At 43.9% G+C, this 15,533-nt stretch overlaps 1 protein-coding gene across 8 annotated transcripts in view; it reads left to right on the top strand.

Moving 5' to 3' along the window:
• The window catches only part of FAM110B (family with sequence similarity 110 member B), a 145,161-nt gene that overhangs the window by 62,826 nt on the left and 66,802 nt on the right, over window positions 1-15,533 (top strand). For 2 of the 8 annotated variants that reach the window (XM_030303701.1, XM_030303700.1), the window contains exon 1: window positions 13,747-14,015. The exons of the other annotated variants lie outside the window; for them this stretch is intronic. The gene's annotated coding sequence lies outside the window, so the exon portion shown is untranslated. Of the gene's footprint in view, window positions 1-13,746; window positions 14,016-15,533 lie in introns of those variants that run through there. 8 annotated transcript variants of the gene reach the window in all.

Genomic DNA, 15,533 nt, shown 5'->3' with positions numbered 1-15,533 from the left:
ACTGCTTTATTACAAACATGAGACAAATAAAAGAAAAGTTGGTCAGGTAAAGGCAGAAGACGCAAAAATAACTTACCGGAAAGGCGTTTTAAATGGCTGCTAACAGCAGTTAACTGTTGGAAATGAGCTTTCCCAGGGCCTATAAATAGAAAAAGAGATTCTCAGGCCTGATAAAGTCATCTAAAGATAAAGGTACAATGTGACATTCACGTGCGTAAACTGTACCTGACATAAACTCATGTCAAATTGAGTTCCCATTTCTTCTTTATGTGTACGCGGCATTCTACATAGAAATAAGAGGTTGAAAAATTCAGAAGAACTGGGGCGCCTGGGTGGCTCAGTCGGTTGGGCGTCCGACTTCGGCTCAGGTCATGATCTCACGGTCCGTGAGTTCACACATCGGGCTCTGTGCTGACCGCTCAGAGCCTTGAACCTGTTTCAGATTCTGGGTCTCCCTCTCTCTCTGACCCTCCCCCGTTCATGCTGTTTCTCTCTGTCTCAAAAATAAATAAACGTTAAAAAATTAAAAAAAAAAAAGAAAAAGAAAAATTCAGAAGAACTTAAAAATAGTTTTGTGAAGGTGTGAAATTGGTAATAAAACCTTGAACACTTTGTAGTGAGACTCTGTTGGTAATAATTGGGCTTTTTATACAATAGGGGACTTTTTGGGGGTAAAATTTACACATCTTTAGTGCCCAGTCTGGTAAGGAAGGTCTAACAAACCCAAACACTCTTACAACGCCCCTAATAAAAATGTGGACCCTTTCCTTCACTCCCACAAGTTCTCTCTTGCCGTTTTGCAGCCCTATTTCCCCTTTTCCGCTCCAGATGAAATCATTGTTCTGATTTCTATCACCACAAGTTGAGTTTTATCTGTTTTTAAATCGTGTTATCGGTGAAATCACAGTAAATGCCCTTTGTCCTGTTTCCTTTCACTCAATATCGTGTCTTGGAGATTCATCCATGTTGTTGTCTCTCTCAGTGGCTGGGTCCTTTTACTGCTGAGTGGCACCCCATTGTGTGTAAATAGCGCGATTGGGTTTTCTCTGATCTTCTGTTAATGGATAGTTGGCTTGTTTCCAGTTGGACATTTTGAATCAAATTGCTGCGAGCATTGCTTAACTGGACAGATGTTTTCCTGTATCTCGGACACGACCCCTGAGTGGAATTGCTGGCTCAGAGGCCAGATGTTTGGTTAACTTCCGACTGTCCCATTAGCACCACGTGAAAGTTCCGGTTATTCCGCGTCTTCGCGGACATTTGCTGTTGCCTCTTTATTTTCAGTGATTTGAGTGGCTGCGAACTGATGTGGTTTGAAGTGATGGGGTTCAGAGCCGGCGGCCCGGAAAGAAATCTTGAGACGACTTTGGTGCAAAAAAAGGTGGTTTTGTCAAAGCACAGGGATGTGACCTGTGGGCAGAAAGAGCTGCCCTGACACTATGATGGGTGACGGATTTTATACCTTCAGGTTGAGGGTTAGGAACAGCATAAGTCTCTAAGGAGTTTTGGAAGCAAGGTTTCCAGGACCTTGAGGAGGCTAGCTATGGTTAGGAAAAGGTCATTTACGACTGTCTCGTAAACTCTCAGTCATGACACCCTCCAGATGTAGATCAGTGGGCCATATGCTTGGAAACATATATCTTGGAGAGGTAGAGATAAATAAAGGACTTTTCCAAACGAATTTCTATATGTTAAAGTAGACTCACACGATCCTAGGGGGTCGGGCTAAGATTGTCTATTTCCCTTAGTCGAGTGTCCACATCAAGAGAGTGGAGCTCTCAGAAGAAGGTCACCCTGCCTGTCTCAAGGACTTGTCAGTGTGCTGTAAGTTGTAGGGAAATTTAACTTTGCCTTTGTTTCCCACATCATGAGCTAGTGTCTTTTGGGGTTTAAGTTTGTGTTTCCCTCATGACTAATGGTGATGAGTACCTACCTCGATAGTGTCACTTGATGAGCGGAAGTTTTGACTTTGGTCAACGACCAATTTGTTAATTTAAAAAACGTTTTTTAATGTTTATTTTTGAGAGAGAGACAGAGTGTGAGTGGGGAAGGGGCAGAGAGAGAGAGGGGGAGACGCAGAATCCGAAGCAGGCTTCCGGCTCTGAGCCGTCAGCACAGAGCCCGACGCGGGACTTGAACCCACAAACCGCGAGATCATGACCTGAGCCGAAGTCGGGCGCTTAACCGACCGAGCCGCCCGGGCACCCCATCAATTTGTCAATTTTTTAACTGTTTTTCGTGGCTCTAGAAAATTTTTATCTACCTCGGGGTTGCAAAAATATTTTCATCTGATTTTTCTAGAAGCTTTACAGTTTTGGGTTTTAACTTGTAGGTCTATGATCTATCTCCGGTTTAGTAAGGGTCAAAGTTTACTATTTTTCTAATGAGTATCCAGCTGTGCCATCATCATTTATTGAAATACATTTCATTCTCCATTGCATTGTCCGAGTGCCTTTTTCAAAAATCAGTTGTGTATTTGTGGATCTATTTCTGGACTCTTCTGGGTCATTGCTCTAACAGTTGCTTCTTACTAACACCATAGTGTTGGCCTTTCAGTGTCTTTCTGGAACAGCTTAGTGTCCTTCCCGAGGAGGAGGAGGACACTTTCTTATCAGTGGGAACACAGGTGACTCACCATCTAGGTTCCACACAGTGGGACACATGAACACAGAGTGTGAAACATCACGGATGTTTGACGCTGACGTGGAATTTTGCGGGTGGAATGTGTTTTGCAGTTGGATGAGTTCGGTTTATTCAGATATGAAAAATTTGGTGTAATACATTCCATTTCACTGCAATTTGGGTCAGAGAACAATGCTGAAAAGAAATATGTACGCAGGCCTGAGCGAGCACAGACTACAGAGCAGCCCCAAACTAGTAAATCAAAAAAGGAAGATCGGTTAATTGATATTCCAATTAATATCACACAGCTGAGTCCAACCAGGGTTCAAAATGACGGTGCTTCAGTACAGCTCCCTCTCGGTTGTCGGTGCAGTATTTTTTCTTCCTTGAAAAATACATCCTTTCCAAAAGGTACACAGCATGAACATCTTTTGGCCTCTTTGGGGAAAACAGAAATTACGTTTGTTTCCGAAGGAAAAAAAATCAGAGAAGAAATTCCGCGTCAGCTCCGTTGCTGAAAATGAGGACATTTGAAGAACAGTAGCAACTACAAATCAAGAAAGGTCTTCCCTCTCTGTGCTTCCTTCCCTGGCCTGTCCTCGGCTGGGGTTTGAGGCAGGAGGTGTTGGCCCTCTCATCTGGAGCATCTGAAGGAGTCCTCATGGAACGCCAGGAACCACCTTTTAAAGCCTGGCATCGACTCACATCACATCCTCAAATTGTATTTGCTCTTCAACACCATTAAAAACAAATGCAAAGGTTATGCTTCGCCTTTGGAGGAAGACGACTGAAACGGCCCGTGCTGCTTTAGAAAATGCGGTGGATACCATCAAGGTATCAGGTGGGCAGTTTCTCTTGCCACCCTCTGAGCTCCTATGGCGCTTTTCCGCTCACCTGTTAGGTACTTTATGCCATTTATTCCTAGCGCAGACCATTTCTGTGATGTTAACTTAAAAGCCTTCTATGTAATTTAGTACACAATCCACTTGTGTAGGCTTGACTCAGACTTTATGATAAAAAGCATTCATCACGTGCTGTTCCATGGAAAAGGAATTTAAACTCTCCTCTTCAGAAGAAGACCTGCCTGCAGTAGAAATAAAATAGCTTCTCCCTGAATGGAGCGCTGATTTGGCAAAGATCACGAGCAGTCAAGTCAAGAGGAATGTAATTGACTGCCTGAAATTTAAATTAGCTTGTAATCTGACTTTGAAAATAAAGCCGAAGAGAGACGCGAGAAAGTTTCCTGAAGGTGAATTCATGTCCTTCCCATCGCTTCCAGTTTCAAAGTTAATAACATACCCACGATAAAAGTAATATGCAGTGAAGCTTATCTTTTCCTGTGCTTGTTCTTCCTGATATACTGACGCTGTGCTTAGAAAACATACCCTACAGAAAGAGAACCCACGTCCGCAGAAATGATTTTCAGATCTCGCCACAGATTTACACACTGTCTCGGTAATGTTTGGAGGAAGAACTTTCCCCTTTATTGTGTCCATAAAGCATAAAGTGACAACCCAAGAAAGAACCTTAAGTAAGTGACACAGATTTTCTTGTTTGTTTAGAAAGTCGTCAGATGTTCATAGTTTCAGAAGATTCTTTCCCTTCAAATAACTTATTCATTCTTGAGGGACACGTTATTTTTTTCTCCTTAAAATCACTGAGTGGTAAAACGCTCCAGGAGAAGAACATGAGTTAAAGGAAAAAGGGTTCCCTAATTATTATCACTGCCTTTAACAGGATTATGTAATGAAAAATTGCTTCTTTGCTCTAAAAGAAAACATGGAAAGAATGTGTACATTTGGAAGTAGGAACAGGAGACATGTAGGGAATCCAGATACAGAAACTGGTCACCGTGTATGAAAAACTTAACATTCGGGGCGCCTGGGTGGCTCAGTGGGTTGGGTGTCCGACTTCAGCTCAGGTCATGATCTCATGGTTTGTGAGTTCGAGCCCCGTGTCGGGCTCTGTGCTGCCAGCTCAGAGCCTGGAGCCCGCTTCGGATTCTGTGTCTCCCTCTCTCTCTGCCCCACCCCTGCTCACGCTCTGTCTCTCTCTGTCTCAAAAATAAATAAACATTAAAAAAAAAACACTTAACACTCAAAAAAGAAACTGGGGGTGATTATTTTCAGCAGGAAAAAAAAAGTCTTGACTTTACAGGTCATTACACACTTAATAGTATATATAGATGGAGTAGGGCTCAGGTTGCTGCAAGGCAGGTTTCTCTTAAACAAATCCCACTTGCACATTAATTTCTATTGTGGAACTTAAAAAATTGGTCCCTAGATATAATAAAACTATCTTTAAAATATACACGTGTAAATGGAAATATCTTTCTGACAAAACCATTGAACCATTATCTATTAATGATACTGAGCTAGGGTTCACAAGATTTTTTAAACTGTGAAAGTAAAAACAGTATCTAGGCAGACACGCTAAAAGGGGATTGTTTCGCTTTACCTTATTTTAAACTTGATTCCTGCTGTAGTAGCAACAATCCATAAAGCCTCAGACACCTGCCAAGGTCCCAGTCGATCTTGAAGCATGCTAATGTTTCTAACTTTATATCCAAAGAAATTATTTTCCATTTTCTACAGCACTTAAACTTACTGGCTTCTTTCCAGACGTCTGAACCTGGCCATGTCTTCCAAGTATGTAAGAACGCTTTTAGATAAAAGCAGAGAATTATCCAAATAACTAAGGTGAGGAATATCTGAGCTGCACTTAGCAATGAGGGCTTGTGTGAGTGCCAGCAGAGGCTTGCCCTGATGTCTAATAATCATCAGCAAATTGGCTGACAATCCAGGCTGAACTTTTGGTTCCTACTCTAATGGTTTGACTTACGGCTGAGAACAATTAGCTCATCAAAATCGTGGTTGCTGAGGCTGCTGCTTACTGGCTGGTTCCTCACCTAATGGTTAGCAAGGCTGAGTTGCACCTTGCAGACTGGCTGTAGGCTAGATCTGTCCACCGGGGCAGGGGGGGCAACAAGAATCTCCAGGCCAAGACATTAGAGGGGCTCTACTCATTAAACACTGGCCACCCTAGGTTTTTTCTTTTCCTTGGGTGGGAGTGGGAAAAAACACAAAGCTTTAGTAAATAATTTATGTTAGTGATAGCACAGTAGAAAAATTTTTTAAATTCAGTATAATATTCCATTAATTTTATACCCCATAATGTATGTAACCAATTGGCTATTGTTGAATGGGATTTCCTTTCTGTTTTGGCTCTCTAAGGGATACTGTGATATGACACATATCATCACTCTATACATTTTTTCATATATTCTCAATTATTTCTAATTTATTTTTGCATATGGTCTGTAGGATGATTTCCCCATGGTGAATGGCCAGGGGTAAACGTATACACATTTGTCACATTTTCAAGACATTTTCCCACATTGCCCCCAGGGAAAAAAAAAAAAAAAGCCATGCTCATTTAAGTTCCAGGATTTCTAGATGTTACTAACAAGCTCTTAACAGTATCACATTTCCCCTCTGGGTTGCACGCAGGGCATGATGTATTTATATTATATACTTCTTTTTCTAAGAGAGGGTCGGTTTCTCTAATAACATGAATATCATTTGGCCTGGATGTTTAATTTTGCCATCAGCCAAGTGTGGAGAACTTAATGTTTACAAAATGCTGGGTACTCTCTAAATGCTTGTTGTATATATTAACTCACTTAATCCACATAATGTCATCCTCATGTTGTAGATGAGAACATTCAAGCATGGAGAAGTTAAGTAATTTACCCAAGGTGGCCAGCTGGAAAGGAGTAGATTGGTATAAAGTGTAATGGGATAGGAGGTGAGAAGTACATGATGATGTTATTCTAGCAACATAATTTCCCCCAAAGAATATCATTCAGGAGGATATAACTTCCAAAGTTTTCATATGACATACCCTTTCAAGACACCTATCCTTAGGCTTTAAAGGAAACTTTAAATGTTTCAGAAAGACCCCAGATGAATTTCATAGCAAATGATATTTGGATGAAGTAACCTTTCAAAGTTAGTAACGTTAAAACATAATTATGAACATTTCGTACGATACATACTTGAAGGGATTCCTTGAAGCTGTTGCTTAAAATAGCAGTAGGCTTCAGTCATGCAAGATTATATGCCTTGATTTTTGGACGGTAATTGTAGAGATGCCCTCAAGAACGGGGGCTGATACTATGCAGAACTGTTTACAATTATAGGAAGCTTCATTTAACTGAAATATTTACGCATGCCACTTTAGGAGTCAAAGCTACGATTTAGGACGTTAGTCCATTTATTGTAATTTAAAGTTGTGTAGGAATTATCGATGGTCAGTAGAGAAAGAGTCCAAGCCTGAGTCCTTTTGGTAGAACAGAGATTGTTGATAAGGTAAACACCTTCACATCCAAGAAGATGCCTGTCAGTGTCCATAAACCATGGTATGATTTGAGAACAGAAGAAAAGGTGATATGCTTAGGAATATTACTGCAAGCCAATTCAAAGTTTATTATATTATTCTATATAAGATTATTTTTGTGTATATATTATATATGATATGTGTGATGTGTTTATACATTATTGTTATTATATATAATAACTATATAAGATATATATAAGATTATTTAATAATATTTAATTATTATACCCATGGGGTAATTAATTTTTTGTGTATAAGAACAAACATGATTTTAGCGAGAAAAGGAGCAAAATAGGAACAAATTGGAGTTCCTGAGCAAGTCCTAGTTTGTGGCTCCCCTTTCTGATTTCCCTTCCTTCCCAACAAGCTCTCTGGTGCTCACTGCCTCCCTCACCTGTAAATTCCATCAAGGAAGACGGTATATCTCAACCCATGATCACATAAGTAGGGGCCCAATATACATTTCTCGAGCTACTGAGGCAATGTCTCCTTACTATTTTTAGGTTTTCAAATAACCCTCTCTTCCTTGTCCTAAACGTACATTTCTTAAAGGCTACAAGTCAGAATGCTGAGGATTAATCTTACTGGTTATTTATTTATTTTTTTTAAGTTTATTTATTTACTTTGAGAGAGAAGGAGAGAGAGAGAGAGAGAGAGAGAGAGAGGAAAAAGCACACGTGGGGGAGGGGCAGAGAGAGAGGGAGAGAAAATCCCAGGCAGGCTCCGTGCTGTCAGCACAGAGCCCAACTCGGGGCTTGAACCCACGAACTGTGAGATCATGACCTGAGCCAAAACCAAGAGCTGGACGCTTAACCAACTGAGCCGCCCAGGCGCCCCTCTTATCGGTTATTTAAAATCATTCCCATTAAGGTATAGATCACTGATGTCTTATTCCACCACCATGGTTGTGTTGTTGTTATTGTTAAAGTTTCTTAGTGATATTAATTTTTAATTGCTCGAATGTCCATTCGTGCAAGGCTCCCTGCTGTCCACATGCGTGTTCTGATACCAACATGTACTTACACACGCATGAAATGTCCTTGTGCGTTCTGCCTCATCGGCTGGAAAAAAAAAACAAACCCATGTTTGACTTGTAACCATATATAAATATAAGTGAAAGGAAGGTAGGAGTTTTGGTTTCTGGAGAATATAGAAGTTCTTTTATTATGCAGTGCTTAAATTCCTGTGCGTTATTATGCAATGCTTAAATTCCTGCGCGTTGAGATACTTTTAACACTCCCTGTAATTGACTGTTGGACTTTATAATTAAGAAACAATCATTTGGGTGGAAATGGGCTGCTGTAGGAAATAGCTGAATCGAAAAGATGCTTTCCTAAGAATGTTGTGTTTGTGAGTTAGATGCAAAATGAAATCATCTTATGACGATTTTTCTTCATCTGATGTTCATTAGGCACAGAAGTGTGCTTTTTGCATCGGAATTTCAAAAGTTGCTTATGTCACCCTAATCGTTTAGTTTCTCAGGTCTGAGGGGGTGGGGGGAAAGCCCCTTTTGCACTACATATCCCAGCTCTCTTCTTAACCCTGTGGACCTGCGCGGAAGGAACTCTGTGGGTTCTTCTTAATTCACGCTGAATGTTGAGGTTACCATCCTCTTAACAGGTGCAGGAGCTCACCCCCAGGGCAGGAGACTTGTTACTTCTTGTGCACAACAGGCGTAGGAGGCCCGTTTGCCTGTAGGAGGACAAAGTCCTGGCTGGTTAGTTTTAGAACTCGAGGAGGTTTGGGGGCTGGGCAGCCCTACGTGGCCTGCTACGGTTGTAGGCGCTTGGTACTTGGGCATCCTTGGGGTCAGGGTGCGGTACAAAAGGGTATGGGACATTGCAGAGGTAAACTTTGTCTGTAGAAACTTTTTTGAGGGTTAGTCCCATACCTAAGGAATTCTTTGTTCTCTTTTTCCCCCAAGTGACTTCTTACCTCTGGGCCTGAGAAACCAGTTACATTCTTGGTTAAATCGGCATGATAGGGCTAATCCCCGTGCAGTGTTGACCTATGATTAAGTCGTGTCAAAGTCCAAAGCCTTAACTTCGGTGGTCCGCTGGGTGGGCTGGGGTGGCAAACTGGAAGAGAGGCTGAGAGCGGACAGGGCCTCATAGGTTTGTTATAGGGGGATACAGCAGGAAAGGGGGCCAAGGAAATGGGGAGAGGGGGCCCCCGGGAAACAATCCGCCCAAGTGCTGTGGTCAAGTACCACCGACTGGTGGTGTCCAGCCCTGCACTTGTGGATCCTGTGAAGTCCCTCCGCGAGGGTGTTTGGGCCGCCCTGGGTCCTCGTTGACAGGATAGATGCCGAGAGTGCGAGGATGTCGGAAAGGCTTTACTCTGCGAGCGACTGCTAGCCATTCACAGCCAGCCTCCAGGACGGAGTCTCTCTGGAGCTAGCCGCCCCGCAGATTCATACCTCCTTAGCTGTCTCGCTGTCCCCTACCTTCCCATCTCTCTCCGCCGGTACTATAAAATATGAATCGTTCGGAGACAAAGAAAGACAAGCAAAGGCGATGGCGCAGACAAGGCTTTGAGAAGACCCTACAGGATGCACGGCTAGATTGGAAACCGAGCCGCACTGAGAAGACTCACACCGGCTGCTTACGAGGGCTGGCAAGATGGTCGTCCAGACATAATCATCTTCCTCAGCAGGTGGCTTCCCAGGAGGCCCCGAGAGCCGACTCACACGACGGCATCCTGCGTTGATGGGCGAAGGAACGTCGGAGGCCCTGTTTGCACAGCGGGGTCACTTCGTGGCACACGGGGCAGTGTGCGAAGCATCCGAATGGAGGGGGGGGGCTGAGGACCGCACCTGGTCTTTGGCACGGGTGGGGGAATTTCCAGCAGCCCGTTTTGGTCTTTCCCAGCCTGTCCATGTTACACCTGCTTCAGGCACCCGTGTGCTGCGTTCTAAAAAGAAAGAAAGAAGGGAAGCAAGACAAGGAAGGAAGGAAGGAAGGAAGGAAGGAAGGAAGGAAGGAAGGCAGGCAGGCCAGTGTTTGGGTGTTATGAACAGAGAAGGAAAGAGCACTATACTTCCTAACTACTCATATGCTGTTCCATCAGCGGTCCCACCCCTGGTAGCCAGAGGAGGCTTTCACAGCCTGGGCGTGCTTCTCTTTCCCTTGGAGTTGGGAGTCGGTGGTATGCTAAAGCCCTTCATTTGGTCTGGGGGGAGCTGATTGGTAGCATCTCCGCCCAGTCCCACGCACAGCGACTGCATGGTGGTTGGCGGCTTGAAACCCCATGATGGAAACGCGGCTGGTCAGGGCCACGCCATCCCAGGCTGGCCGTTCTGATACTGGCCAGCCCGTACTCCACGTGGGCTGGGATCCGTGGCACGCCTCGGACCACCAATCAACCGCTGGTCCTTGCTCCTTCCCTTGGCAGAGCCGGGAGAGGAGAGCTGAGCTGCGGCTCCGGTCAGCCAAGTGGGAGAATCCTTGGCCACGGAGGCCCAGCTTATGAGCGGCCCTCCCCACGGTGGAACCGGATCTGGATCCCCAGAGCAGAAGCAGCTTTCCTGGACCCCTTGCGGCAAGTTGGAGTCTGACAAACAACCAAAATAGAGACACCTCGGATCAGTCTAAAGTTATCTAGGAGCCATAGGCTTAGAAAGAATCATTTTTAGTATGGGAACTCTGGTTTCTTTCCCAAGGGAAGAAGAAAACTCTAACAGAACTCTGTATGGAAAGTCTCGACGCTTACGCTTTCCTCTCTTCATTCTCCAAGGTTAGAGAATCAAAACAGAATTGAGGGATTCCGTTCAGGGAGGTTGATGCCCGTGGTGCGTGACTGCTCCTCCTTGCCCAGTGTGGCACATGTGAGATGCACACGTTTCTGTTCTTTGTACAGGGCAGGGCAAGCGAAAGTTTTGACCTAGAAGATTGTGGGAACCTCTTACTCTAGAAAGAACTGAAAAGGAAATCAGCAGTCATATTTTCAGAAGGCTTGGACCAAACTCCCTTCCTTCCTTCTCTGGTGGATGCTGTTTCCGGCTGTGTCTCCAAGTCCCTCCTTTGCCCTCCAGTCCCACCAGCCTCTCCAGGACCTTGACACACCCCTGGCCCTCACCCACACTCCAGCCACAGACCGGTCACCCCACCCCCCACTTACATGCTTTCACAGCACCCCCTGCCCCCCCCCACAGCGCTTCCCAAGGGTTTACCGCCATCATGGTGGCTCATTTGTTAATGAATCGCTTGATGTTCATCTCCCTCATTAGAATGGAAGCTCCATTAAGAATCTGAACGCTCTGACTCCTCCCTGTGCCGCTGTTGTCAATGTCCAGCAGGTCTTTGCACACAGGAGGTGCCAAGCACCGTTCGTTGAGGGGACGAATGGCTTTTCAGAATCAAGGACGAGTTGACAAAAGTTCAAAGACAAAAGTGCTCGTTGCGGAGGTTAAAACCAAATATATAGGCTCGCCCAGCAGAGTGGCAGTAAGAAAGATGACCAATGAACTGTTACCCAGTTTCAAACAAATACTGGTTCTAAACATGTGGAAAGATAAGACCGAAGAAAGGACAGTTGCTTCCGTCTCTCAGAAAGGGCCTGTTTAATGCTTCTACAAAACAGGCATGAGAGAAATTAATCAAACAGCTTTTTAAAGTGCCTTTTTTTTGAGCTAGCAGTCTGTTAAATGAAGGGGAAGGCAGAGCTGTTCGATGTTTCCTAGATAAATGCCTGGAAGTGTTACTAGTCTGTATCCTGGCAGCCTCTGGGGAGCTGTGCCTTAGGCCAAATCACTGAAGCCAATTCCTCTTGGAGTTTTAGCTCCTGATGATGCTGATTGCGCTTTGATAATTCGGTGGTCGATGCTCCCAAGTAACGCACGCGGCAATACTTTCCTTTAGCAGACTTGTCTCCATCATGTTTCCCCCGACTTTGTGTCTGTGTGTACGTTTCTACGCCCTTTTTCATTCTTAAGTTGATGGGCCATGAGTTTCTGTGCTCTCCTTTGGAGTTTATGGACCATGTCGTCCCTTTCACTAGCTTATTTCCCAAACAGGTTGTGGGACACAAAGACTGGTGGATGAAAAATGATCCTTAGGCAGGATTCCTTTTCTATGGCCACTGATTAATCCCTGGGGATATTTGGTTCCTTAGAGCAAATCATAGTGCCTTTTGAGAATGTCAGCTTTCTATCAAGGTTTTCAAATAAAAAGCAGAGCAAAATAAAAACTATAGAAATGAGAAGCTTGCCCAGTATCGTCGGATCAGAACTTAACTGGTAGAACATAGCAATTTCTGGGAATTACTGAAAGAACACTGAACAGATTAACAGATTTGATAAATATCATCCCGGGATTGTTAATTTTGTGGAACATACAAGAAAGAAATGACTTTCAGGGAAAACAAATGTGTAAGTAGGCTGCAGGGACAAAAGTTGCCTTTGACTCACTGACTTCTCTCCTCTCCCCTTCTCACATAAATTTGTCAATTTAAATTTAATCGAACTTCTCATTACCAACTTTCCCCAATTTATATTCCATAGAAAACACTTTCAAAATGTATATCATATAATCCATATTGCAAGTCGTAAATGAAATACAATTATATGCCCATAATTTCCTGAAAAGTCCTTTTAAGATCGGTTCTTACAGAATCAAGTGAAATTGTAGCAATTACGTAGGCAAAAAGAAGGAGGTGTCATATTTTTTTTGTTACTAGAGTGAATACAATAATGATTCTCTGTGATTAATCAAGTCTGCCATTAGCTTGTCACTGTTAATTCTAAATGGTGTTTCTGACAAAATTCCACAGTGCAGAAGTGGTTAGATACTTTTTTAGAGTAGTGTGATACTGGAAAAGAAGGTAGGTAATAGGACGTCGTGAAAAGATTGCTGCTATTAATAATAGCTTGATGAGAACTCACTGTGTGCCAGTCCCCCTCCCCGTGCTAAGTGCTAATAGCCCATTGACAATAATCCTGCAAGGTGTCTCGCATTATTGCCTCTGAGACACCGAGAAATCCAGTCCCTTGCCCAGTCACAAAGGTAGGAAATAGCTGATCCAGAACTTCAACCCAGCCAGTTTGCCACTTAGACGCATGCCCTTTAGTTTTGCATCAAACCATCCCTGACACGATTTGGCTTCTAGAACTGATTCTACCGTTAAAGCGTGAGGTGGGCAAATTTATTTAATTTTTGCTTTTATAATGACTTCTGATAATCCTTTTCCATCCCTTGTAACTCTGAATTATTATTCATCAGGAGAATCAAGATTATGGCTTTTGACACCTTGAGTAGCCCTTTTCCCCGATGGACACAAACGTGCGTGGTACTTCTAATGACATTGAGAGATTAATTAGCACTTCAGGACAAATGAGTGGCAAATTGCTGACCCAGGGTAAATAAAGTGAGGCGCAGATTTTAGAGGACTTGGATTTTAATATCCTCGCGGTATCGATTTTATTATTTCTCCCTGCTGGCTTCTGTGAAGTTGAAGGAAGCTGGTGGCACGGCACATCGATTGCACCACTCTTTGTTTCTCCAGACTGGAGAGCACACAGGCATGCACTTGTAAGAAACACTTCTCGTTTATGAGGTGATGCATCCATCTTCAAAATGACAGGAAATCAAGATGATTTTTGTCTGTGGGGCTTAATTTATTAAAATGCAATTTGCTCCTGTGCTTTTTCTCCAAGAGCTCTGTGCTAGCAAACTAGCTATAATTAGATTAGCAGCCTGCTAAGCGCTGGTGACAGGCTGCGCCTCAGAGAGCATGTGCTGGATTCTGCATGAGCCTCTCCTCATTGGTTGCTCGCCCTGCTGCTCGCCAGTTTGATAGGTTTCCACAGTACTCTTTATGCTGCATTGGAGACACAGATACAGAGATACTCTACTGTGTTCTTGCGACGGCGGAGGTGCTTGGCTGCTGACAGTAAAGGAGGAGGAAGGCACCGGAGAGAAGGTGTCCGTCTTTGTTGTAGTTCATCGGAGGCACCGGCTGCCGGCTCCCGGAGATCACTGGAGAAGTTTCAGTTCATGGTAATTACTTTGAGGCTTTATCTCGCAGGGAAAAACAGGGCCATGCGTGAAATGAAGTGCGTTCGTCATGTCCTCCGTTTTAATTTGATCTTGCTTTTGTTAATATCACGCGTGCTCCAGCTTTCCCAGACTGTAATGTGTTCTCCTGGAGAAGGCTTGGCTGGTAAACAGCTCCCCTGTTCACGAAGGAATATTGTTTTTACCTGGATTCAAGAGTGCAGGTAGCGGGGGATGATTCTTATTGATTCTCTTCTGTTTTGGAAAGTCCGATGTTGCCTCAATTTAGGTGGCTTTGGAGGTGCGTTTCCGTAGCCGGGTGACTTTGTTTGCATGGAGTCCAGACTCTCATGAATAATGAGCAATCGAGGAGAGTTCAGTGAAACACACTTTAATGAGGACGGGGGAGCGATTCTCCCGGTGTCGGCGCAGAAGTAATGTGCTATTGTTTCTGCAAAGATGTGTGCAGCCTTCATTTTGGATGGCTTTCTTTGTTTCACTGTTTGTAGTTCCCATTAAGCTTTTTTAATATGGAGAATATTAGCATATCCCATTGTGCCAGAAATATGTAGAGGTGCGTATTCAGCTGTGCCAAAGAGAGAATTTTTCACTCGGGGCTTTTGTTTCACAGGGATGTTACGCTGCTTTCGGAGTTGAAATGAAATCACAGAAAGGTGGGGTTCTGACCACTTTGACTGAGGTCTGACGACGTTTGAAAATTTCTATTCATGGTCGCCTGGACTGTTTTCCAAATCAAACCCTAAATAATCTTAAATGGTGTAATAAAGGTGGTATAGTCTGGAGGAAAAATATCTAAATGGCCAAGGCTGAGCTTCAAGAAACCCAGACAAACGCAGCGTGAGTTTTTGTTTCTCAGCGTACCTTCGCCATAGAGCTGTTTGATACAGAAGAACCCCTTGTTATCATCTGGTCCTCAAACTTAACAATTGATGTCCTTACCGTCGCCGACTGTGGAGACCACAGAAACTTGTGTATTGACTCACCAGTCACACGGCTGGCTGGCTGCCACCATGCGTCTGGTCTGCTATCAGTGGAGAGCCCTGCTGATATCTGAAGGCTGTCAGGAATTATTGCCCTGCTCCTGAAAAGCCAAACAGTGCCATTTAAGTATTTTGTTAAAATGACTGCTTTGATTGAAAGCTACGATCTGGTGGGAAGGGCTTCCGTATATTCTCAGGCAGAGGAAAACTTCAGAATACTAACTCTGCTTCACTCCCCACCGCCCGGATCCCCTCCCTAGTCTCTCCAGAGGTTGTAATAAATTGTCTAATGTGACATTTCTCCCAAATCACAGTTTTAAGAAAAAAAAATAAAGAAAGGGGGTCATTTATGGTAATGCAGCGTCATCTATAAATAACAAAGTTTGGCAGTCACTCATTGTAAGGCAGGGGCTCTCTGTGACTACAGGCAGTGGCAGCGTTTTGGTTTTAAGATAGCACGTGTGACGGGACGAATGTGGGAAGGGTCGCCCTCCCGAGAGCTCTGACTTCCTGTTCGGAC

This window comes from Lynx canadensis, chromosome F2 (genome assembly GCF_007474595.2).
Source record: "Lynx canadensis isolate LIC74 chromosome F2, mLynCan4.pri.v2, whole genome shotgun sequence".
Classification (NCBI taxonomy): Eukaryota; Metazoa; Chordata; class Mammalia; order Carnivora; family Felidae; genus Lynx; species Lynx canadensis.
Note: the sequence above shows the minus strand (reverse complement) of the source record. Positions and strands in the feature narration are given on the sequence as shown.